The 24212-nt window shown below is 38.2% G+C and overlaps 1 protein-coding gene across 1 annotated transcript in view; it reads left to right on the top strand.

Moving 5' to 3' along the window:
* The window catches only part of HS6ST3 (heparan sulfate 6-O-sulfotransferase 3), a 522789-nt gene that overhangs the window by 357198 nt on the left and 141379 nt on the right, over window positions 1–24212 (top strand). The gene's annotated exons all lie outside the window — the stretch shown is intronic.

Here is a 24212-nt window from a genome sequence, read left to right as displayed (position 1 = left end):
AGAAGGTGAAGCCTAAGAAAGCATTCTTCTTTATACACCAAGGGGCCATACTGAAGTTTTGCTGCAGTGACTTAATAGTGAATTCATTTTGGTACATGTAGATGACAAATGATCTGGACCTGGACCTGATGCCCAAATATGTAGGAAAATGGCAGATGAGTTCAGTGTTGATAAGTATACAATTATATATTTTGGATCAAAAAAATATACATGCCATTTATCCATTAAATGGATAACTAATGAGTCTACAATGCAGGAGTAATTGTTGATAATAAGTGAAGTCTGTTGTATCCAAATCCAACAAGATTGTGTCCGCTATGATGAAAGGCATGACCTCTAGTGAAGAAAGTACAGTTGTAATGATACGGGTCATATTAGTCACAGCTGTGACTGGCTCTTAAGCCATGGAGGTGCACAAGTCCCCATAGAGCTAAACTTCCCCCTTGACGGCTGACAGTTTGTGTGTCGTAAATTTATTGCCTATTTTCCACAGTGCACTAGAATGGGAAGAGAAAGAAGATTTATTTATTATGATTTATTCTCTGTCAGAAAGAGCGAAACAAAACTTTTAATGCCAAAGGTAGAAGGCGCTCAGCATACAGTCAAGGAGGGCATTTGTGAGGGGATTCTGTAGCACTAGATGGCATGATTATTATCAATAGGGGCATTATGTAACAGAGGACCAGGAGAATGGAAAGTTTGTGTTCACCAGCAAGTGTTCATGGCTGTATGGCTCTGGATAGTGGAGAAAATGGGAAATGTAAAAGCTGCTAAAATGAATGGATGGGTCAGAGCTGAAAGTCATTAAGAGAAGCTGCAGAGATGGCCACAGTTGCACAGAGCTTTAGCACCTGTACCCATAAGACTTTAGCTACACCCTTGGAAGAAAGTGTTATTTCCCCCCCCTGGTGTGACTGCATCTTGAATATACTATCCAACTTTTAGACATAAACATTATTAGGGCCCCTTCACACGGAGTAAACGCGCGTATTTTGGCAAAATACACGTGTAAAAATACACGTGTAAATATAAGACTCCCATTGACTTCAATGACATTTTACACGTGTATTTTGATGTATATTTTGATGTGTATTTTGACGTGTATTTTGACATGTTTTTTTACACGTGTAAAAAAATGTCATTGCAGTCAATGGGAGTCTTATTTTACACATGTATTTTTTACACGTGTATTTTGCCAAAATACACACGTGTTTACTCCGTTTGAAGGGGCCCTTAGAGAGGAGGAAAAAGTTCAGATCAACCAAATGAATACATGGTAGGTTCTATATATGAAAATATATTTACTTAACCCCTTGGAGACATCTGACATAATAGTATGTCCGATGTCTTAAGGCAAACTGACCTACTATTACATCAGATACTTTCTACCCACTCACACAAAAACGGGGTCACTTTCTAGAGGTTTCCACTGTTTAGACACCTCAAGGGCTTTGTAAATGCAACATGGTTCCTGAAACTGATCACAGCCAGATCTGCCCTCTAAAAGCTCTTTGGCGCGCCTTCCATTCTGCGTCTCGCTGTGCGTCCATATATTAGTTTACACCCACAAGTGGGGTACTATGGTAGTCCAGAGAACTTGCATAACAAATTGTGGGATGCATTTTCTCCTTTAACCCCTTGTGAATGTGCAAATTCTAGGGCTAAACGAAAATATTAGTAAAATAAAATCAAATTTGAAAATTTCACCTCCATTTTCTTTTAATTCCTGTTAAGCACTTATAGGGTTAAAATACTTGATATATGTTGTTTTGGCTGATTTAAGGAGTGCAGTTTTGAAAATGGGGTGATTTATGGGGGGGTTTAATACAAGGGTCTTTCAAAACCCCTTCATAACTGGATTAGTCCCTTAATAAATGAGTTTTAGAAATTTCTTGAAAATTTTGAATATTTTTGTTTCACTTGTAAATCTTTTAATGACCGTAAAAAATAAAAGGGCGACTAAAGTTTGATGCCGACATAAAGTAGAGATCTGGGACATGAGATTTATGATATAATTTTGGCGGTCTGACTATCTGTATGCAATGCACATCATTTCAAACTTTATAAAATGCATATTTTTCAAAATGTCCACCAAATTTCCTATTTTTTCATAATTAAACACAAAACATATCAACCAAAATTTACCACTAACATGAAATACAATGTGTTACAAAAAAAACAAAATCTCAACATCACTTTGGTAAGTTAAAGCGTTCCAAAGTTATTGCCACATAAAGTGACATGTCAGTTTTGAAAACTCGAGCTTGGTCAAAAAGTGCCATCGGCGGGAAGGGGTTAAAATTACATGAAAACTAAAAATGTAAGTTAAGAAACAAAATAAAAATATCTTTATTCTGGAGGTCACTATAATTGTAAAATATTAATGTAATATATCAAAGTAACTCAAGCAAAACTATGTTCATGCAAGATATCTTTTTATTTCTCAGTATTGCTTTAAATAATGTTGCATTTTATTCTGTGTTTTATATGTACAATGAAGTCATGAGGGATAACATTTTCTATGGCTTTAGGCATACTTTTTCATTATAGTGCGAATCTAAGATGGCATGGGACAGGTTGCCAAAATAACATTTTTGAAAAGGGCTAAAATGACATGTGTCAGGGTTCATTGAACATTAATTACAGACATTTCCCGAGCTATGTGTCATAGTAATGCAGAGAATACACATTCAGTCCTATTATCTACAGCACACTGCAGGTCACAATGGGTTCAGTGAACTTCAAAATAACATAAGATTGAACAAAAGTGAAAATCATTTAACTATTTCTTCCATGCATCAAATAAAAGGAAGAACGTTCAACAGTTTTTCACATTCAATGTCATAGCTGTAGGAATAACCAGAAAATAAATGTTTCTTGTGCAGGCCAAAGGAGGGTCCGCACGTGGTCTGTCAGCTTAGCTTCAGGACACATGTAGACCTTAATATTATTTGTATATCCAAATAATACATATTAAGGTCTGCAGCAGGAAATTTTACCAGAGTATCAAACCTTAGAAGACAATAAAAATGATTAATTCCTTCAAACCTGAATTCTCTTTATCATCTCCCCCTCCCATTCTCCGCTGTGTTAAAAACAAATAGATTATGGGGATAACGTCTATCCTTAGGGAGAGACCACCTTCTCAGGTGTGTGGAGACTTATAAAGCCATAGTTGCTCCACTGCAAGGGAACATGGGAAGAATATGCAAATCTGTCTCCCAAGATGTAAACAGGGAGACAGTGCCTCGGTTATGCTGCCCTCTATAGCAAGCACCCTGAACATCATGCCCGACTTCCCAGAAGTCTTCACTGCATAATGCGAGGTTATAACCAAATCAATTTCTCTGCTACGGACGGCACCGTTTCTGTCTGGTTGGACTTCCCCATAATCTGGTCTCTCAGCCTCTCACTTAAACCAAATCAATTCTCTCTAGGCTGCACTGATGAAGTCCAACCAGACAGAAACGGTGCCGTCCATAGCTGAGAAATTGATTTGGTTATAACCTCGCATTATGCAGTGAAGACTTCTGGGAAGTCGGGCATGATGTTCAGAGTGCTTGCTATAGAGGTTAAAAAAAATAGGCAGAGAAGGCCTGGACAGGGATACCTCAGCCCATTAGGGTTACTGTAATTCATATTTGCATTTATTAAAACTGTTGTATGAAATGCCGCTATTAATAAATTTCTCTGAAAGAATTTTACAGGTGTGCAATGATACAATGCTCTGATCCGCTACGGCTATTAAGGGTATATTCATATGAGGGAAAGTGAACAGAAATTAGAATTGGACTTCCGCCTCAAAATCCTCTCCACTTTTCAGTGCTCTGGTTTTCCATCACTCTTTTACTCGCTGATTTGCCTCACTAATGGGGCTCATCAGGTGAGGGTCTCACGCTGCAGGTTCTGGCATCTGCAATAAAATAAAATCATGCTTCTATCTCTGCTTCTAATTAAAAACAATGGGAGGCACATTTAGGGCGGAATCCACCTCATAATCAGTGCCAAATTCCACCAGGTGAACATACCCCAATTTTGGTGCCGGGACTGACGAAGCGGGGGCAAAACATGCGTAGGGGCTGCTGGTGGAGGTCTCGGTGTCTCTATTTGTGAGCTGTATATCTTTATGTAGCAGGATATTATTTTGTTGTATAGTCTACTCCATTTAATACTGGGGAGCGGTCTTGGTACCTTGACCATAGGTAATATAATGTTATTGGAAAGATGTTTGTTAACGTCTATTGAATATTTACTATATTTTTGCATTTGGATGTGGTTTTGATTCCATGACTTTCCCTATAGATGTATAATGGAGGGGGATATATAATTATGTGTTTACATATGTTTTCATGTATATATTGGCTTGACTACTTATATATTCATCCTGAGATATTGATTGACATGTATACACATTGGATGTTTTGCATGCAGGGCACTGTGACCTTGCCTCTATTTTTCCTTTTGTTTTTAAAGAATTTTTAATGGACTTTTTTCTTTGTAACTAATAAAAACTTAAATAAATAAATATTTTTTTGCATAAAATAATTTGTGGTGTCATATTTATTTATGAGGTAGACTATTGCTGATAGGTTGTACATGTTAAATTTTCACCTCTTTCATCGTTGTGATAAAGACCATTTTATTTTTGGATGTATCCCATAAAAGTTAAACCTACTGTACATTTGTAATTGTCTTATAGTTAGACTATATGAAATTGCAATATGAAATTTAGCATAAAGATCTGGTGGTTTGTCTCACCAAAGAATAAAGGGTCCAGCATGTTGAAATTAATATGCCCTGCACTTCTTTGCCTTAACATCAACATTAGAGTAGGGTTGAGAGGTCCATTAGACAATTGACCAATCCTGCTGGAATCCCAAAATCATCAGGACTGGCAGACATTTAGAGTGAAGGAATCCTTTATCTGTAGTTTCTGAATGCCTGTTTTGATTCGTGAATTTTACAAAAATTTCATTTTTTAGAAATCCATGTATAAGGGTTGGCAAAAATTGAACTGATACACTGAGAAAGATACCTTTGTCATTCAATAATTAGATTTCATGTATCTAACATTCTGTACAAATTCACATGAATTAGTGTATGAAACTATTATCCGCAGGACAAAAAAAGTCAAATGGTATTCATATTGTGAAGTCAAATATTAATTAACCAAATATTAATCTACTAGAAATATTACATTAATACATTCAATTTTGAAGTGATGCTGATTACAATAGATGCTGATAAATGTGGTGTTCATCTTAAAGTGACTCTCCTCATGCTCTTTAAGTAGATTAATTGGGAAGGAATGTGGAAGGTTACCTGATCTAAACCCCCCTTCCCCCAAAAAACATATATAGGGGTACTCCCATCTCAGCCAAACATGTTAGAGATGGAATACAAAACTCACTTACCTCCATGGAAATTACAGAAATAGCATATCTAGCTGCTTTTAGCAGCTTCCAGAAGTCCGACCAACTCTGAACCCATGGAGGCTGAGATGGGAATAACCATCACATTGACTTATAAACTGTATCTATGTTGTAGTAAGGGCTGTTAGTGGCATAGTATTGATACCTTTTTTGTGCACACTTTTGTACAGTCTTGCAGTTGAGAAAAATCAACATTTTAATCTGGATACAAATGAGCTGTTCAGTGTACCCAGTGTGTATCTGTGTCTGACAAAGTGCCCATTTTTAACTCAGGACAACCATGAAATTGATGGGTTCAGACAACAGTCAAATGTGTATGGAAGTTTCTCAACTGATATTGGGGGATTGATAAGGGTTGGACAAGTGTTTGATCATCAGATGCAGAACTAAAAGTAAAAAAAAATTGCTATTAAACTAGTTGAAGTTAATCATGCAAAAAAAAAAAAAAAACTAAATAGAGGAGATTTATGAGTACTAGCATTTCTTCATATTCCCTGTAGAAATGGCCCTGCTGCCAGTACACCCTCAACACACCAAGCATACCTGTTTCGACAATGTCCATCACAACTGGAGTATAAAAAGAGGTTTGCGACTGTTTAACGCCATAAAGCTGATGTAAAATAATAATAAATCTCTCTCAATGTTGTTTGTAAGGAAAACCCCAAGGTTGCGTTATGGAAATCCTAATTATTATAACGTATATATGCTATGTTACTGGAGCCTAAGGGGACCTCTCTTTTCCTGTATAGTCAGCCCTTAGACTATATATCAATAAGAGAAAAAATAGATTTCTAGTTTTCCATACTTTGAATATGGGTATAAGATTTGTAAATTCTTTTGTGCAAATTGATTTTTGTTGTAACTGAAAAATGTATTTAGTAACTGTATATAATACATATCCTCACACCTGAATTTAGTAGTCATCATAAAACGTAAAGCTGCTTAGATGTTGTATTGCAGGTGCTGGACTCATTTTATACACAGCGCTACAATATAAAGCTGGGAAATTAGAGAGATGATTTCTTTGGAGACTCTGAAGATTATTCCCTCTGGAACCAAAGACATTTTAATAGAATAGCTTCTTAATTACACAAGTGTCCTTGATAACGGCGAGGAACAATTGGGTAGGACAGTATTGATTCTAAGCACTTCTTTTCCTCTTAAAAGATACTCTGAGCCAGCAGAATACTCACCAATAGGGAGATAAGTTGGAGCTTAACATAATTTAATCAATATGAGTCTTCTTTCATGGCACATAAAGGTGTCTGTATTCATTTAGCAATAAAATTGTCATTATCGGATTATAATGATTTCAAAGGGGAAATAGTCTGGCTAAAAAAATGGTGATTCATCATTTTTATAAGTTGCAATATATATCTAATTACGTCGAATATGTAAATCTTTCGTTAACCACAAGCAAAATAGAATAGTACCCCACCAGAGCGTTTTTGAGAAATTGCTACGCAAGAATGGATTATGTTGCGTTAATCATTTTATATATTACCGGGGACAAGTGGGATCAATTTCTACCACTTACTATACGAGCTCAAAGGGATATTCAACATATAGTACGCTAGACACTAAAACAGTGTCTGTTGTGTCATAAACATTGCTTTGCCAGATCTTCAAAGTCATTGTCAAAATGACAGTACTTATCCAGGTTTTAAAAAAATAAAACAGCAGCAAATGGTCTAAAAAAAAAAATTCAGGGTACTCGTCTCTTATTTTCCAACAGTGCTCCTGCTGATCTGCTAGGCTTTGTATACAGACTGCCAACATTGATCGCATTCTGTACTATTGGCATCATGGCTCTCATTACTGGAGTTGCTATATATGCAACACTTATCTCCATGGCTTCTTACAATTTCCATAGTTACTTGTCCTTCACACCATCTATAACCTTAGCAATATACAATGTTCTGTCCAGGTGAGAGCAGATAATGCACATGCCCCAACAATATGCTGCCATCTACATGGTCGATCTCCTATAGATATGGGAATAAAATGTCTTGATGCAATTATTTGGGAACTCTTAAATTTGGTATTTTATTTAGAGTTTATGGTACTGTAATGACTTTGGATTTTCCTTGGAACTTGGTCAGGGGCTCTTTAATAAAACAATAACAAGCTGCCATTTTATAGTAAAGATGGAAAACTGATGTCAGCCTGATGCTTGGCATGGGTGTCATTGAAGCAAACAACAAATTCTGTCTACCTACATTTATACTAAATTTCTTTCAGGTAATAATAGTAAGAATTTTATTTATATATCGCCCACATATCCCACAGCAATTTACAAGAGGGTACATGAATAGACAATATTAGACATTACAATGTGACAAAGATCGAATGTATCAAACAGTAGGAATTATGAGCCTTCTCATGAGAGCTTACAATCTATGAGGATAGATGTAGATGTAGTGGTTTCACCAAGATTATAGAGCTAGACACAGACAAGAATAATAACACAATACCTGACATGTGACTCCTGTGACCTGTGATATACAATACCTGACCATGATTCCATGTGAGTCATTAATAAAGGGTGATGTGACCTTGGAAGGGGGGAACAAAAACTTCTGCAGTTTTATCTATGTGCAGCAGTTGCATAGATTTACAATATATAACCTGGTGCAGCTTTAGGAGTATATGTGTATATATTTACAGTATTTAGGAGTATATAGTGCTTAGTGCTCCTGTAGGGAAGGAGGAGTTTAGGAATAGATGTAACTTCCTGTCTTATTCATCTCCTCCTCTTTCTCTTACCACAAGGACTCTAGGAAACATTTCCCCCCGCCCGCCCTGTTTTAATAACTATTTTACAATTGCTTATTTCACATTTACCTGTATAATGTAAGAATCATTGTATCTATTCTTTGCTTGATAATGCAATTATATAACTATATATCTGGCCCCATATACAATGCTAACATTGTTTTGATGAGTTACTGTTGGCATTATCCTTCTAAGCCCAACCCTTCAGCCAGGGTTCCCTAAAGGTTTCCTACACTGGGTTATTCCTTCTCCTGAATGGTGTAGGATGACTCTTCATGAGTCAGTGGGGGGGTTGCCATATTTAGTCCATATTTCATTGCATTTGCCTGAACATTTAGTATTGAAATGATTAGTTGGCATTGGAAATAAGTGTGGGAATGAATGAATGAATATTTGTAAAATGTAAAAAACTATCATAAATGGAGTCAGTTGAATGTAATAAAGTGTTACATATCATATAGTGCATGTATAGATTGTCACAGCTTTGATTTTGTGTTTGAGGAGTCAGGTGGAAGCTGCAGGCAAGTTATTGTGGACTTATTTTATCTAATATAGAAGATTAAACCTCATAGTGGAGAACAGACGGAGATTTGGAAATTGACAGGCTGAAGGATGGCCTTGGGTAGGCCCTGCACCCTAATTTTGTGGCATCGGTCCTGCTATCTAGATCTTCAAGATGGTGGGTTGTAGTTTGAAGGGCAACTACATGAGAAGCTTCCCCCTCTTGCGAGTAAGAGATATATCATCTGGTGTCATCATGTACAGTTTCAATATAGTCCACCCTTTCAGAGAGCTGGCAAAGGTCCACTCTGACTATTGCATTTTCTCTTTGATAAGTTAGCTTAACCTCATCCAGCAGAGTTTTAAAGTCCTGCTATGTAGGGAGCTTGAGCAGGAACTGTTGCCACTGAGAGGATGTTTGGCTGTTGGTTCTGCCTCTGAACATACTCTGAAAAGTGAACAGCGAGGAGATGTGGCAGTATACATGCCCTCAAAGTTTTTGTAGAAGTTTTTCACAGTTCACATCATCATCTTCTAACTCTCAGCTGAAGATTGCACTGGACTATGACTATTGAGCAGTATTGTCATTCACAACATGAGTGTCTGAGTGTCTGAACATAAAATACTACCTCTGCTGTGTATCATGCAGAAAGAGTATTCATAGTACAGACGTGCTTTGCCCTCAACCACATATCAGATATTAGATTTTTCCAGCAAAACCAGCAAGACTGCTTACATATTGGAACTACAATGCAACACCTGAATCAGAAGATATTTCTAGATATTGCTAGGTTATAAGTTTATTAAATGGGTTTCTACTAGTGTATTTGGATTTATAAAGTTTCCATCAAACGTAAACATCTATATGTAAACTCCTAAGTTCCAACTAGATCTGTTGCATGGACTTTTAAAATGATTCAGCAAAAAAAAAAAAAAAAAAATTAATAACTGCACCCCTCATCTTATTATCTGTCTTTCTCTGGACTTATTTTATATATAGTGCACTCATAGCCTGCAGTTCAGTCTTCTGTCTGATCAACACAGCTATTATTTTACAGTCATGGCCATAAGCGAAATTTTTCCAGAAAATGAAGTATTTCTCTCAGAAAATTATTGCAATTACACATTTTTCTATATGAATCTTTATTTCCTTTGTATGTATTGGAGTTACACAAAGAAACAAAAACAACAACTGAGAAAAAAATCCAAAAATTATATAATTTCTTGCAAAACTCTAAATATGGGCTGGACAAAATTACTGACCATGGACAAAGGAACATCAAGATCTCTGGAGATGGACTTGTAACCTTGAGATTGTTGTTAATATCTTTCCACAATTTTGGTTTTCAAGTCCTCAGACAGATCTCTTCTCCTCTTTCAGTTCTCCATGCTAGGTGTGGAACTCACAGACATTCAATGCAAAGACTGAGTTAACTTCTCTCCTTTTTATCTGGTTTCAGATGTGATTTTTTTTTTATATATTGCCCACACCTGTTAATTGCCACAGGTAAGTTTCAACGAGTATCACATGCTTGAAACTGCTATTTACCCACAGTTTTGAAAAAGGTGCCAACAATATTGTCCACGCTATTTCTGGAGTTTTTTGTGAAATAATGTCCAAATGTGGAAATAGGCAAATGTGTAACAAAACATGTCTAATTGTAATAATTTTCTGGGAGAAATACTTCCTTTTTCTGGAAAAAAATCAGGGGTGCCAACACTTATATCCATGACTATCTTTCTCTGTGCTTTTCTATCAATACCATGATGACTCAGCACAGCATCACATGGATACCAAGAACCAATACCACCTCTTCTCTCCAGTGTAATTAAATAAGATAAAAGACTACTAGTATATATTCTAGGTTCTTGAACTGTCATCTTCTTTAGTAGATCTGCATGACAGAAGTCTGTCTTTTCATTTGCAGTAACTGTGTTAAGAGTTTCTGTCACCCTTTTGTGGACAGCTTAAATGAAATGCAATTCACCATACAGAAAGTTCAGCTGGCTGAGATGGTGACCCTGGGAAGAATAAAAGGAAATGTAATTCCACCATGATATCATATGACCCAACTATAGAGAATGATCACATGAATTTTTATAATAGGAAGAAATAATTAAATTGGGGGAATAGTGACTTATTAAACATTACTGGATTGTTACTTAAACTTTAGAAATCTGTAAAGGGAAATGGATGTCTTGTAGTTAGATATCCGAAATAGTATTAAAATTAGCCAATTAATCAACAAATAATTAAGAATCCAAAAAATGTAAGTGTCTCTTTGACTCAAAGCTGTACAGTGTCCGAAAGGGTCTGGTGCACTGGTTGACTTTCTGCCAAGAGAGCTGAAGGGTCAAAGCACTCCACTGAATGCTACTAATTCTTTGTTTTAGTGATTGATGGGGGTCTTAGTACCCCTATAAATCAAAACTTTTGAAATGTCACTATGGCATTATGGTAAACATTACCTGTAAATAAATATTCTATGCTTACCATGTTATAATAATCTACAGGTGTATGAAATCCAAACTGAGGTTATCCTTTTTAGATACAAATTCCGTATATTATGACCTTTGAGAACTTGCATAATGACCCATAATAGTGATATATGCAACAAGTTAATTAGTAGCGGCAGCTTATGGGCGAAATGTGAAAAGTGATCAGCATTTAATCATGGATAACCCTGCTGAACATGCACCATGCTGGCATTTTGACATCAGAAATTCTTGGAAAAGAAATTAAAGCAGGAAATTGCTGCTTGCCAGGAGGGCTACTTTTGTTCCTCTTGTGTGTCTTTTAAAGAACGCCAATACTAGTTCAGTTATCACATTCCCAGAGGCTTTGATCAAAAAGTATGTAGATGAACACTGGACAACAATTTAATTGACTCTGCTTTGTTAGCGTTTTCCTGTATTACATTATGCTTTCATCCCTAATTCTGAATCACTGAGCTAACTCAAGAAGTTTAATCCTACTGTTACCATGTGACCATAAAGTTCCAAAAAGTATGCCCAAGCCAGCAATATTCACTTTATCAAATTACCTGGCTTTGGATTCAGACCAGTGCTTGGAGCTTATGCCAGCACATAAACACCTGGTATCTCTAAAAAGATTTTTCTAATGCTTAAATTGTGTTCTATTTCACCTTGAAAGACCTCAGTGTGAGGACTTGCTGCACCATATGAAGACACGCAAAGAATTTCAAAATATAAATAGCAGGCTTTGAAATCTAACAAAAATGTTTCACACCCCCTCAGTCTCGGTGTTGGTCTTTGAAAACATTGTCATAAGTAAGGTGCTAGAGAATCGAAAGGCATAAAAAGAGTTACTGCATATTCCACTGCATTTTTCACAATAGAGAACATATTATACTCAGTAACAATTATATAAAGGGCATGTATAGATTGCTTATTATTGTGCTTGACTTAGAACCCACGAAATGTCTGAAACTTAAGTTTGAAAGACTTTGTAATTTACTAATATAGAACCTACCACCCCAGTCATCTGCTTTATCATTACCATATCTCTTTTGTGTTAAAAAAAAAAGTTAGCCATGACCACAAGGTCTAACATATCCGATGTCACTATAATTAGCACATGGCATACCCTTTTGAACAGTGCCCTTAATAGAACATCAGGGTGCCATTCGGCTAGTGCAGCAGCACCCCACTGAAACAAATCAATCTTATCTACAGGGTATTGAAGATGCTGGGAAACACAACATCTCAAATATTCAGGGTGTATTTAGAGCAGATTGATTGTACAAAGTTTTATGACTGTTTGGGACTTGCAGAAACCCATTATCTAGGGAGCATAACCTCTGTCTTGAGGATCAGATGCAACAGGAAATCAGCAAATGAAATTATAAAGGTGGAGCCTTTCTGAATATTTCCACCTAGAGTTTACCTGATGGAATTCCCTTGAAACATCCCACAAGCAAACCCAGGCCCAGTCAATGTTGAATGAGCTCCTCAATGTTAGAGAGGAGCTCAGGGCATACTTGGACAGAATATATGTCCACACCAAAGATGGGACCTGGAAACACTGCTATGAATTTGCCAACAAATGTAGTCACTCCCTAGCCTGTCACTATCACCCCCATTATAATTTTACCTATATTCCCAGCCTGCGAATAAGTGTTGGCCAAGATGTACAGAATCCTGTGGACAATATGGAGGCTTTCTGCACTTACTATCAGGATCTGTATAACATAGAGTCAATATGCTGACCTTAGCCCAGGGGACCCTGCAGGATAAGATCCGGGATTGTCTCTCTGAAACGGCCCTCACTATTTCCGATTCTGAAAAAGCTTCCCTGGATGAGCCCTTTACTGACGAGGAGCTATCCATGATTATTCAGTCTTTCCCATTGAGAAAATCCACTGGCCCTGACAGATTCACACCTCAGCAACAAACCCTTTTCATGCCAGTTCCTCTTGGTCCTAGCCACCATCATTCTGAAACCTAGTAAGGATTCGACTATCTGCTCCAGCTATAGACCCAGCTCCCTGATCAATGTGGATTTCCAATTCTGAAAAAGCTTCCCTGGTGAGCCCTTTACTGATGAGGAGCTATCCATGATTATTCAGTCTTTCCCATTGAGAAAATCCACTAGCCCTGACAGATTCACACCTCAGCAACAAACCCTTTTCATGCCAGTTCCTCTTGGTCCTAGCCACCATCATTCTGAAACTTAGTAAGAACTCGACTATCTGCTCCAGCTATTTACCCATCTCCCTGATCAATGTAGATGGCAAATTGTTCTCTAAATTTCTGACCAACCAGCTGCCCCCTTCATGTTGAGTCTTGTCCATGTCAACCAGGTTGGCTTCATTAAGAGTTTTCAAGTTTCTCCTGGAGATCTCATCAGAGTGGAAATTTGGCTCTCCTATGTCACATTTGTCTGTCAATGCTGAAAAAGAATTCACTGCGTGTACTGGAGCTTCCTATGGGCTTCACTGGTCCAGGATGGTACGTTCTTTTCTGGGAGATTCCTGTCTCTATATGATGACACCTCTTTTATTACTATTATTATTATTGTTTAATTATATAGCACCATTAATTCCATGGTGCTTTACATTTGGGGGTTTACATAGAATACACAAAATATACAAGTAGATATAATACTAACAGTGACTGACTGGCACGGTGGGGGTAGAGGGCCCTGCCCGTGAGGGCTTACAATCTATGAGGGAAGGGGGTAGAGACAGAAGGAGAGGGGGATACAGTTCAGATGGTGGTGTGGTGATAGTGTTATTGGAGGTTGTAAGCCTCTGCCAATAGAATTCACTTAGGACCCTTCCTGGTGCAGCAGGGTTGTCCTCCCTCATCTCTCCAGTATGCTCTTGTGATGTAGCACTTGTTGGTTGCCTTGAAAAACTGCCCTAGTGTACACATTCTTCAGCTGGAACACAGGCAGGTTAAGGCAGCTCTGTATGCTGACGACTTGCGCCTTTACATTATTCAGCCATGTGTCTGGTTTATGGCAGGTCTAAATGAATTCTGACTTTTCGGTCACCGGCACAACTTTAAGGTTACTTTCTCCAACAGTGAAGCCCTTAAAACTACTTTGCCTCTAGTCAAGGCAACTCACTTTGGAGTCCAATTCCCATTGAAATGGCAACCTACCTCAATAAAGTACTTGGGGATCCAGATACCTCAGACCCCTTTCACTTTTTCTCCCTCAATTACCCCTTGCTTGAGAAGGCTATGGAGGATTTATGTAAATATAGCACTCTGGGCAGTGGCATAACTAGGAATGGCGGGGCCCTGTGGTGAACTTTTGACATTTACACGTTCCAAATCAGTCAGAGTATCCTCCGTGTGAAGGGGCCCTAAGTGAGCACCCGCAGACACAAGCATGTGGGAGCGGCTTAAGTCTATAGCCACAGTGGGGAAACAAGAAAAGATGTAACAGTAGGTATGAGGAAGAGGGAAGACATAAAAGCACTAGGACATTACAGAAAGGGAAGGGAAGCGACAGAGGGAGAGAAGAGAGAACATGTCAACATGTCAATTGTAATTCAGAGGGGAATCATGGAAGAAGTTTCTTGGTGATGTGGATCTGCAAGTGAAAAAATTGGAGAACTCTGCATTAGACTCTGAATTAGCAGAGTCTTCTGCCATCAGGGTCTCCATTCTCCATATGCGTACAAACTCCTGGAGCAATTCCGTAAGTGTGGGAGACATTGTGCTACACCAATGTCTGGGAATGACTGATCTGGTGGCCGTAAGGAAGTGGCACAGGAGATCAACCTTAATTTTAGAAATGTTTCCAGGGATTACTGGAAGGAGAAATATTTGAGGGATAGCGCTAGTGAGCATCCACTGACCTTGGTATGTAGGTTGAATACCAAATCCCAGAAAGGTTTGATCGTCCCGCAGTTCCACAAGAAATGTTAAAAGGTCCCCATTTGCAGATCCACAGCACCAATAGTATCAGAGACACCAGGGTAGAATCTATGGGAGAGGTCTGGACAATAATAACAAAAAGACAATATCTCAAAATTCTTTTTCTGAGCACTTCAGGGCATTGGTAACTTATGAGCAATCAAAAAAGACCTATCCCACTTGGCAGCAGAAAGTTGTATACTGGGAAGGTCATCCTCCCAGGAGCAAGTATACCAGGAGCTGGAGGTGTCCGAGTGCAGGAGAGCGCTCTCCAGTTCAGTGATGATGCTAGAGGAAAGAAACAGTAGCATGGCAAATTTATGGAGGAAACCGATTTGCTGATGATATTCCAACCAAGACAGGGGTATGTCAGGGTGGGACGCACGCAGTAGGTCAAATGAGGGAAGAAGTGAGTTCCCAGCAACCCGGCCTAACCTAACATTGTCATAGCTTGACCAACATAAGATTACATACGAAATAGGTAAGTAACAGTAGTTTGTTGTTTGTATCCCTCTGGGAACCAATCATAGCAAGGCCAATGATTGGTTCAATTACAACACGTGCTCTTTTTTCAGTTCACCCCTCTTTTTTCTTCTGTTTGTTTAAGCAAGCGTCGGCAATGTTCTGATTGGTTGAAGTAGATCTCCCCGGTTTTCCTTCTGGTCCGTCAATGTGCGTGCATGCACAATTGGGCTTTTGCCCTTTTCGTCTCTCTCAAATGCTTTAAAACCTTTTACTATGGTTTTTTCAATGTGAAATGTATTAAATAGTAAAATAAAGACACAGTTAGGCTAATTGATTTAATATTTCTTTATTTAGTCTGAAAAAAATATGAGAGAAGACGATTTGCTTGCTTTATTTTCACTAAGAAGCTCTTAGGTTCAGAAGTGTCTTTGTTGTGATATGTAGCATTCACCCAGGTGTTAATGTTTTAACCCTTGTTATTCTGGGATTATATCTACCTGTGTAAGTTTGCTCATTCTTTGACACATACTTGGCTTGAGAAAGTGCCTGTGCTGGCGCAAAACGGCTGTTGCCCACGCCTTGCATGTCATTCCTCCCTCCTGGATTGTTGTATTTCTTCACTTTCAAATAAAGAAATACGTTTTTAAAGAAAAACTCTTCAAGTGGGAAAGTGCACGTTTCTTTTTTCTTCTGATTATAATCTAATACTAGAAAATAAGCAGCATGCAGCTTCAAAAATGGGGAAAATATGAAAATTGGTGTTAATAAATTCCGGTTCACTAACACTACACATCTGTTCTGAATACTATAGTAGTGACTTGAAATTGTATTTACTATGGTATTCATATAGTTTCATCACATATATGACTCTGCATGTAGAGCTGTTTGGTTGTTCCGTTCTGGTTGGTTGGGGTATTTACTATGCCACCTTTATCAGTTTGAGCCATATACAGTACACACTTCTGGAGTCACATCCCTGCTTAATTCCATACTAACCATTGAGATGTGTGGCATACAGATTACTCTGCTTGATTGCACATAATCCATCTTTGGCCTTCTGGAGTTTCCCAGCATTCCACTGTTAATCTACACGTTTCTGCTATGGTGCCTTAGAACAGGGATCTTGCCTTAGAATAATAGAGGAAATACTACAGTTTCCCTTCAACAGTCATAGACGTCCAGAACACAGTCTTCAATTCACATAAATGCCTTGCAATTCAGATTCTCTTAAAATAGCTGTGCCAATGTACCCACAGTACATTTTAGAATTATTTCACCATGAAATTAGTTTTCTCCATCATTGCCTTAGTTGAATCCTTCATTTTGATCAATGCCAGGACATTAAATGGAGAAGTCATGGATGCATATGCTATTTTTACAGCTATCTGTCAAACTGTAGATTCTGGTAGCTTCATCTCAAATTTATTTATTGATTTATATGTATGCATACATATATACTGACCTTATATCTAATTGTATATCTGTTGTTATGTGCCTACATAAAAGAGTTGGAAGTAATTTTGGTAATAACTTTGTGTTGCTGGAATTTGAAGAGAAAGGTAAAAAAATAAAATAAAAAAACATTCTATACTCACTTGTACAGTCCTCTGCCTGTAAAGGACCGGGCCTTTCGTTACTCATAGGTCTCTTAAATCCATATTACAGCAATGTTATGTCATGCTGTAGGTCAACATGTGACTGCTTCAGCCACTCCTTCACCTCAGCTGTCACATGCTAGAAATGATAGCATCACCTCTATGCCCATAGCTTTAGTGGTCACGCATGTGTACTGTATGGCATGTCAATTCTGCAGACCAGTAAACACTGCCTAGGGAAGACCACTGGAGCGGCAATGCTGGAGTGACAAGGGATTTAACAAATGAGTCTTTGACAATATTTTGTAAATCAGGGTTTGTAACTAGCAAAGACTTAGACCCGTAGAAAACTTTTGACTGGGTTCCCCTTCCCCCACGACATAGTGTCCCTTTCCTGGCTTCCATTTAGTATAACACCCCCATTTACACACAGTATAATGTCCCATAGCAGCCCCTGCACATAGTATAATGTCCCCTAGTGGCCCCTGCACAAAGTATAATGATCCATAGCAGCCTTCATACAGTATAATGTGCTACAGTGGCCCCTCCACAGTGTTGTGCCTCATACTGGCCCCTACACACAATATTATGTTTCATCATTACCTCAATGGCATTTGTTGCAAATATTACAAAAAAAAATCGTGTTCAGCAGAACTTAAAATTTTGGGAGTATATCATCCATGAACTATTATTATGCTTTGAAGTCTTTTCATTCCCCAGAGTATAATGATTGGAGGTCCAGGGAAGGTGAATAACACAAAAACCAGTGGTACTAATTTCTCCTGCACTCCGGTGGGACTTCTAGCTGTTTTCGGCCCTATTTAATGATGTCATAAGTGTCAGGATGCCGGCCTGAACATCTGACATCTGTGACGTCAGTAGAGAGGCCTGAAGACAGGGGAGAGTACCAGATCTCAGGAGAGGTGATTAACACTTGTTTTTATATCTTCTCACCATCCCTGGGCTTCCGATCATTATACTCTGGACCCCAGAATATAAAAAATAGAAGTATTTGTTGGGGGTCTGCCCAACAAATACTCTTGCAGTAGCCTTACTTACCAATCCTTGCTCCTGATCACTTCCTCCTTCGCTTCCCCTTCGTCCCTCCAGGCATCCCAAGTGATGTGATATGGGATGCCCAGGGCCCCTTGGAGGGCAGAAGAGGAAGCGGAGGCAGCAGTGAGCAGGAATAAAGATAGTAAGTAAATTTGCCAATATTTTGGCAAATGATAGCCTGATAAGAAATGTATGCCGTCCAATTCCTAACATTTCAGGGGTGACTAAAAAGAAAGCTGATGAACCATATACATGAGATAGCACTTGGGGCAGCTATCTCTAATGACCCCCCCCCCCTCCTTGTATATGTTTACTTGTCTTGACCAATATTTATGGCAGCGACCTAACTCCCTGGATCTTTCTTTTCTCTTATAGCATGTGCCCATTAATCTCAGATCATTTTCCTATCCAGACTAAATAATCAAATCACATTTATGGAACATTTTTGCCTATAGCCAAATTAGCTAAAAAAATCTGGTATGGATATTGTGAATGGATGTATTACTGGAAAATAGTTTGTTGCTAATTGTTTCCATTGAATGGATGGATGGATGGATGGGTGCATGGTTGAATAGAAAGATAGATAGATAGATAGATAGATAGATAGATAGATGATAGATAGATAGAAATACAAATGGACAGCATTCCAAAATTGTGAAAACAGATAGTTACTGTAGATTTATTCCATTTTTGCCCCTGTTCACTGGTGGTTCAGTGGTATATACTGTATGTACATTCTCTTTGTCTAGTCTTGTATTATACAGATTCAGTCCCTAAATCTACAGAAGTTAGAAAATAATATTGAAATGATGAAGGAAAACTGTTACAGTATGTAAGATAATTCATAATTGGTTTACATGCTGCTGTGAGCCTACAGGAATGTAGACTATACATACAGCTCTCCTAGCCTGAAATCATTAAGTAATTAATTAGATATAAAAATCAAACTTCATTAGGAGAGGGAATCGAAACCATGGGACATGCCAGCTGGAGAAAGCATTATCTAAAGGATTAGAAACCTTTAAAACCCAAACATAGTTAGATAATGTGCTGCTGAATAGTTCCAGGCATGGTTCGTTACATATCCTTATTTCAATTATACATTACATTATACCATATCTTAATACTAATCTATATAATGTTACAAGATGACAGTACCTTTTAACATTATTTTAATATATAATTTTCTTTTTTTTACATGTTTTCCATTGCTGTGTTCCTTCACATCACGTATGGGGCTACTTTGCTTCCAAACACCACCTAACAGGTAAGAGTCATGTTGTTCTCTTATTAAAATATAAATGTATAGTAACATATTTAGGACAACAATTTAGGATTTTCTGCATTACTGTACTATTTTAGACTCTTACAAAAAAATTTCTTTACATGTATTTTTACTTGTGGAACAAATACAAAAGAAAGAGAAAAATGAGTAATCCAGCTCACCAGACCTGGCAAAGAATCCTTTGGAGCGTACAGAGTCACACTGGGGCAGTCACCACAGTAAACAAACAACAAATCTTCCAGGACTTAAAACCACGATCCAGCTTTATTGAATAAATGTGCATACAATTCCAGACAATACAAATGACCAAAGGGGCCAGGAGGTGAGGGGGGGGGGGGGGCCTGAGGGGTTTCTTACATTATATATTTCAGTGTGCCAGTCCTTATTCATGGCATTGCACCATAACCTGAATCCACAGGTGTATTTATATGCCTCAATCCCCTCTATTCAGACTCATCCATCACCCTCCCCGTGCAAGCAGCCCATAATAAAATTAATTAGTGTATTATGTGACAAACTCATAGCCGCCATGATATCAGGTGTCACCTGTGGGAAGGCAGCATCACACTTTGTCACCACTATATCTGGCATTCCTCTTCAGCCGCTATGCACAGGGGTGTCCAGTAAACCATGTGTCAGCCAACCAAATCAGGCAATCAGAGGACATAAACAAAAAGAACAATTGGTGATTAATGGAGTAGAAAAACAGATTCATATATGTTATATGTCAATCATCTCATATAAAGGCTAGTGTCAGTTGCTAAAAATGTGCACTGCAATAGTTAACTCAGTAAGCCATGCTCCAGAGAGAGAGAGAGAGAGAGAGAGAGAGAGAGAGAGAGAGAGAGAGTAATCTGCATAGTAAAGTGAATACAATAAGCTAACATGCTGATCTTAAAATGTAACTTCTATTTGTTCTAACGGAGTTGTATGAGGGCTTAATTTTGGTGGGGCAAATTATATTTTGTAATGGTACTAGCTCCTGAGTGAACAACATACAGTATTTAAATACTCATCATATTCCATACTATTACAGAAACAATGTCAAGAATTGGTTAACCTATCTAACTTTCTTTGATTAGAAAACAGGTTGTAAAGTTCCCACTAGCAATGCTCTAACTCAGCAGTGCTAGGAAGATTCTATACCCTACACCGGTACTTAATGTAATATGTAGAGCTGAAGCCTTTACCAAAGGGGAGTGCCACTTCGGATAGCTGATACTGTGTAAGTGGCCATTTTCTTGTGGTCAGTGGGCATGCACAGTCGGCTTTGCCCTAGGCCCAAGGCCTAGAAGTTTCAAGCCAAGCCCCGGAAGAAGACGCGAAGAAGACCTGTTCCTGAAGAAGATGGAGGCGGTGCTGGAGAGTTCTCTCGCAGAATTGGGGATGCCTCCAGTGCTGTTTGAGTGCTGAGGCCCGCCCCCAGTGCTGCGAGAGACCTCATTTGCATAACTCTCTCTATACTATAAGCTGTTTATGTAGTGGTAGATCTACCAAGATATGTAATAAAATGTAATATGTAATTATAATTATGCATATAATGGAAAGTTACAGGACTCGTTGACATGGTGAGGTTTTTGATGCGTTTCTTTTTAATGGTTGAAAGCCACAACTTTGGAAATTGCACTAAATTAGACTGTTTGCTTACTAATATGTCACACAGCATATTTTATTGTATCACTTTAAACCATCGGAAATAGAGTGAAAGTCAATTTAAAGAGTAACTATTTGTTTCCCGAGAGTAATTTCTTTCCAGTACTTTAAACAAAGATAAGAAACTTAGTGATATATCTGTAAAATATAAAACAATGGACTTTAGAGAACTTTATAAAAATGACATGCACCTCTGAATTGACCCTTGATATCTGAACACTTCAAACAGAACTTCAGTGCTCTGTGTCATCAGTCCCTCCAGTACATATAGCCTTGACAAAGCGTACAGTGATACAAAATGTCCATAGGTCAAAGCTCTGTATCCTGCCTCATATGATGCAATAAAATGTGGATATAACAGCAGAGGAGTGCCAACATCTTTACAGTTTCTGTTCTAGAATGCTATTCACTATGGTTAAGTAATATATTTTATTACAGAAAAAATGCATCTTTTCCTACTTATCTTATTCATCTCCTCCTCCCCTACCTCTCTCACTAACCATTCACTCCTAATTCATTAATACAATCTATAAACAACAAAATCATAGATGTTTATGAGAGAAAGATGATGAAGAGGGAATACCTGCAGAGTAAGAGAGACACACAGAGATGACAGTATATGTCTGCATTCTAACCCAATACTTGATTCACAGCAATACTGCTCAGTACTGCTGAATAATATCCTCCATGTTTCTGCAAAATATGAGGGTGTACTACAAAGAGATAGGTGAGCAAGAGTTCTTCTCCTCTGTGTGCAGTATGTGAAATTAATGGGAATCATGTTTGCATATGATTGCCTGATATCTGATCATGAAATGTACAAGTATCTGTGCGAGTCCCTTGCAATGGCGAAAGACAACTAGTATAGAATTGCAGACAGGGGCAACACGGTGGCTCAGTGGTTACAACTGCAGCCTTGCAGTGCTGGGTTCGAATACCGCCAAGAACAACATCTGCAAGCAGTTTGTATGTTCTCCTTGTGTTTGCGTGCATTTCCTCCCATCCTAAAAAAGACATACTGATAGGGAAAAAAAGTACATTGTGATCCCTATATGGGGCTCACTATCTACATTGAAAAAAAAGAATTGCAGACATACCTGTACCGCTCTGACACCAGCCCTGCCAGGAGCTTTCATGGCTACTTAACATATTGAAAGGCAAACACTATACCTACCTACAGTTGTACATTTAAAGGGCGTGGGTATTTTTGCAGAACAAAACATTGTCAGAAAAATCTCAAAGGAAAGGAGTCTTTCCAGATTCTAAACTTTGTGATGCATTTTATATATGATTTCAGTTTGCATGAGTAAAGTCCTTTCCTATAATAAAGGGGTATTGCTATTTTTTTATTGGAAGGTAATTTTATATAAAACGTTCTCCAAATAAATAAGCCTAAAGATCTTTGTAATGAAAAATACACTGAAACCAGCAGATGCTGAAATATTTGGTGAAAAGGGTGTTTATGAATCAAGGAAAAAGACAGTATTGTTTTATACGCTTTTAAATTTACTTCAAGTAAATTTAGTTCACTTTAAACTCTCGGAGGAAAACTATTAAAGAGATCAATGCTAGCAGCGGTGGAGGCAGAAATGTATTTTCTCTATTAAATACCTCAATACATTCAAACTTTCATAGATGGATTATTCTTCTGTAGACAATAATGTTGTTATATTTCCAGCGCAGCAGCGCCATGAATTACAAAAGACTCTAATTGTGACTTTTTTCTGTTATTGAAGATGTACTTATTCTAGTTACATGTACAGTTTATTAGCTTTACTGTCATTATTGGATTTGTTCAGTAGAATTTTTTTCTGGAACATAAAGATCAGATAGTATGAAAACATAACTATATGCCTAGTCAACAAATAATGTCATTAAACAGCAACAACAGGGTAAACCAGGCCCCAGGATATAAAATTGTATTAAATTATCAAACAGCTGAGAAACTCTAGTAATCTAGAAAATAACCAGATAAGGTCTTTATATAGAGCGACCATTATATTACATTACACATCCCAAAACCCCGGTTAAAAGTACAAGCCAATGACAAGCCCATCAGCCAATATATGGATAATTAATAGTAAATACTATGTACATGCAGTTGGGTGTAATATTTCAAATAAATATTCATCTTTTAGCATCACGTCATATTTAGTTTTTTTTTTTGCTGATTACTATATTATGATATCTGTATTATGGTCAAATTCTGCAAAGTTGAATGCTGATGATCTATCCATATGATAACAGTGTTTGTGGGGTTTGCAGGCCCATGGCCTCACTTACCGATCCTGACTTCTGCTCATGGCTGCCTCCGCAGAAGGGCAACAACGGCGGCCGTGAGTAGGAGCCAGGATCAGTAAGTAAATAGGGCCTGTTATCTGCTGGAGTTACTGCAGCAGGTAACGGCCTATTAAAAAAATAATCTGCAGTGATAACAGTTACTGCCAGACCCCCTATTGTCCAGGGTCCTGTGGCAGCTGCTACTGCTGCTACCCTGGTAGTTATGCCCCAGCTACAGTGTATGCAGTGTATGGACCTCTGTGGTGACACCATCCTCTTCCAAAGCCAACATGCCACTGTACCTGACCTTCTCCCCTTGACTTGCCTCCCAGGTACTGACCCCTGTAGGAAACCTGAATCCACCCATTGTTGATGAAGGACCCAGGCACTGTTCACTGAAGTACTCTTTACTGAGGTAGATGATGGTTATATAAGCAGCACAATATTTCGGTGGTAACAGATAGCAGATAAAAGTTTGCAGTTGATAGTTGCAATTAGATCTAGTATGTGAGTTTGCAGGCCGCACTTGAAGCCACTCCTGCTGTGGACAAAGTATTATGAGAGTCCTAAGTTGTCCAGTTCACTGAGCCAGGTGGTGTTGATGTGACAAGAAGCAGCCTCCCTCTTGAATAGGGCAAAACTCTTCCTCGTGAATTACACTTCTAACCATTCTCTACTCTTGCCAGCATTCCTTCTTCCAAGCTGTCCTCAAGGAGAAATCACACACAGAGAGCATGGGAGCAGAACTTTACATAGCACATGAAACAACATGACAAATGA

This window comes from Leptodactylus fuscus, chromosome 2 (genome assembly GCF_031893055.1).
Source record: "Leptodactylus fuscus isolate aLepFus1 chromosome 2, aLepFus1.hap2, whole genome shotgun sequence".
In the NCBI taxonomy this organism is placed as follows: domain Eukaryota; kingdom Metazoa; phylum Chordata; class Amphibia; order Anura; family Leptodactylidae; genus Leptodactylus; species Leptodactylus fuscus.
This window is presented reverse-complemented; position numbering and strand designations above follow the sequence as displayed.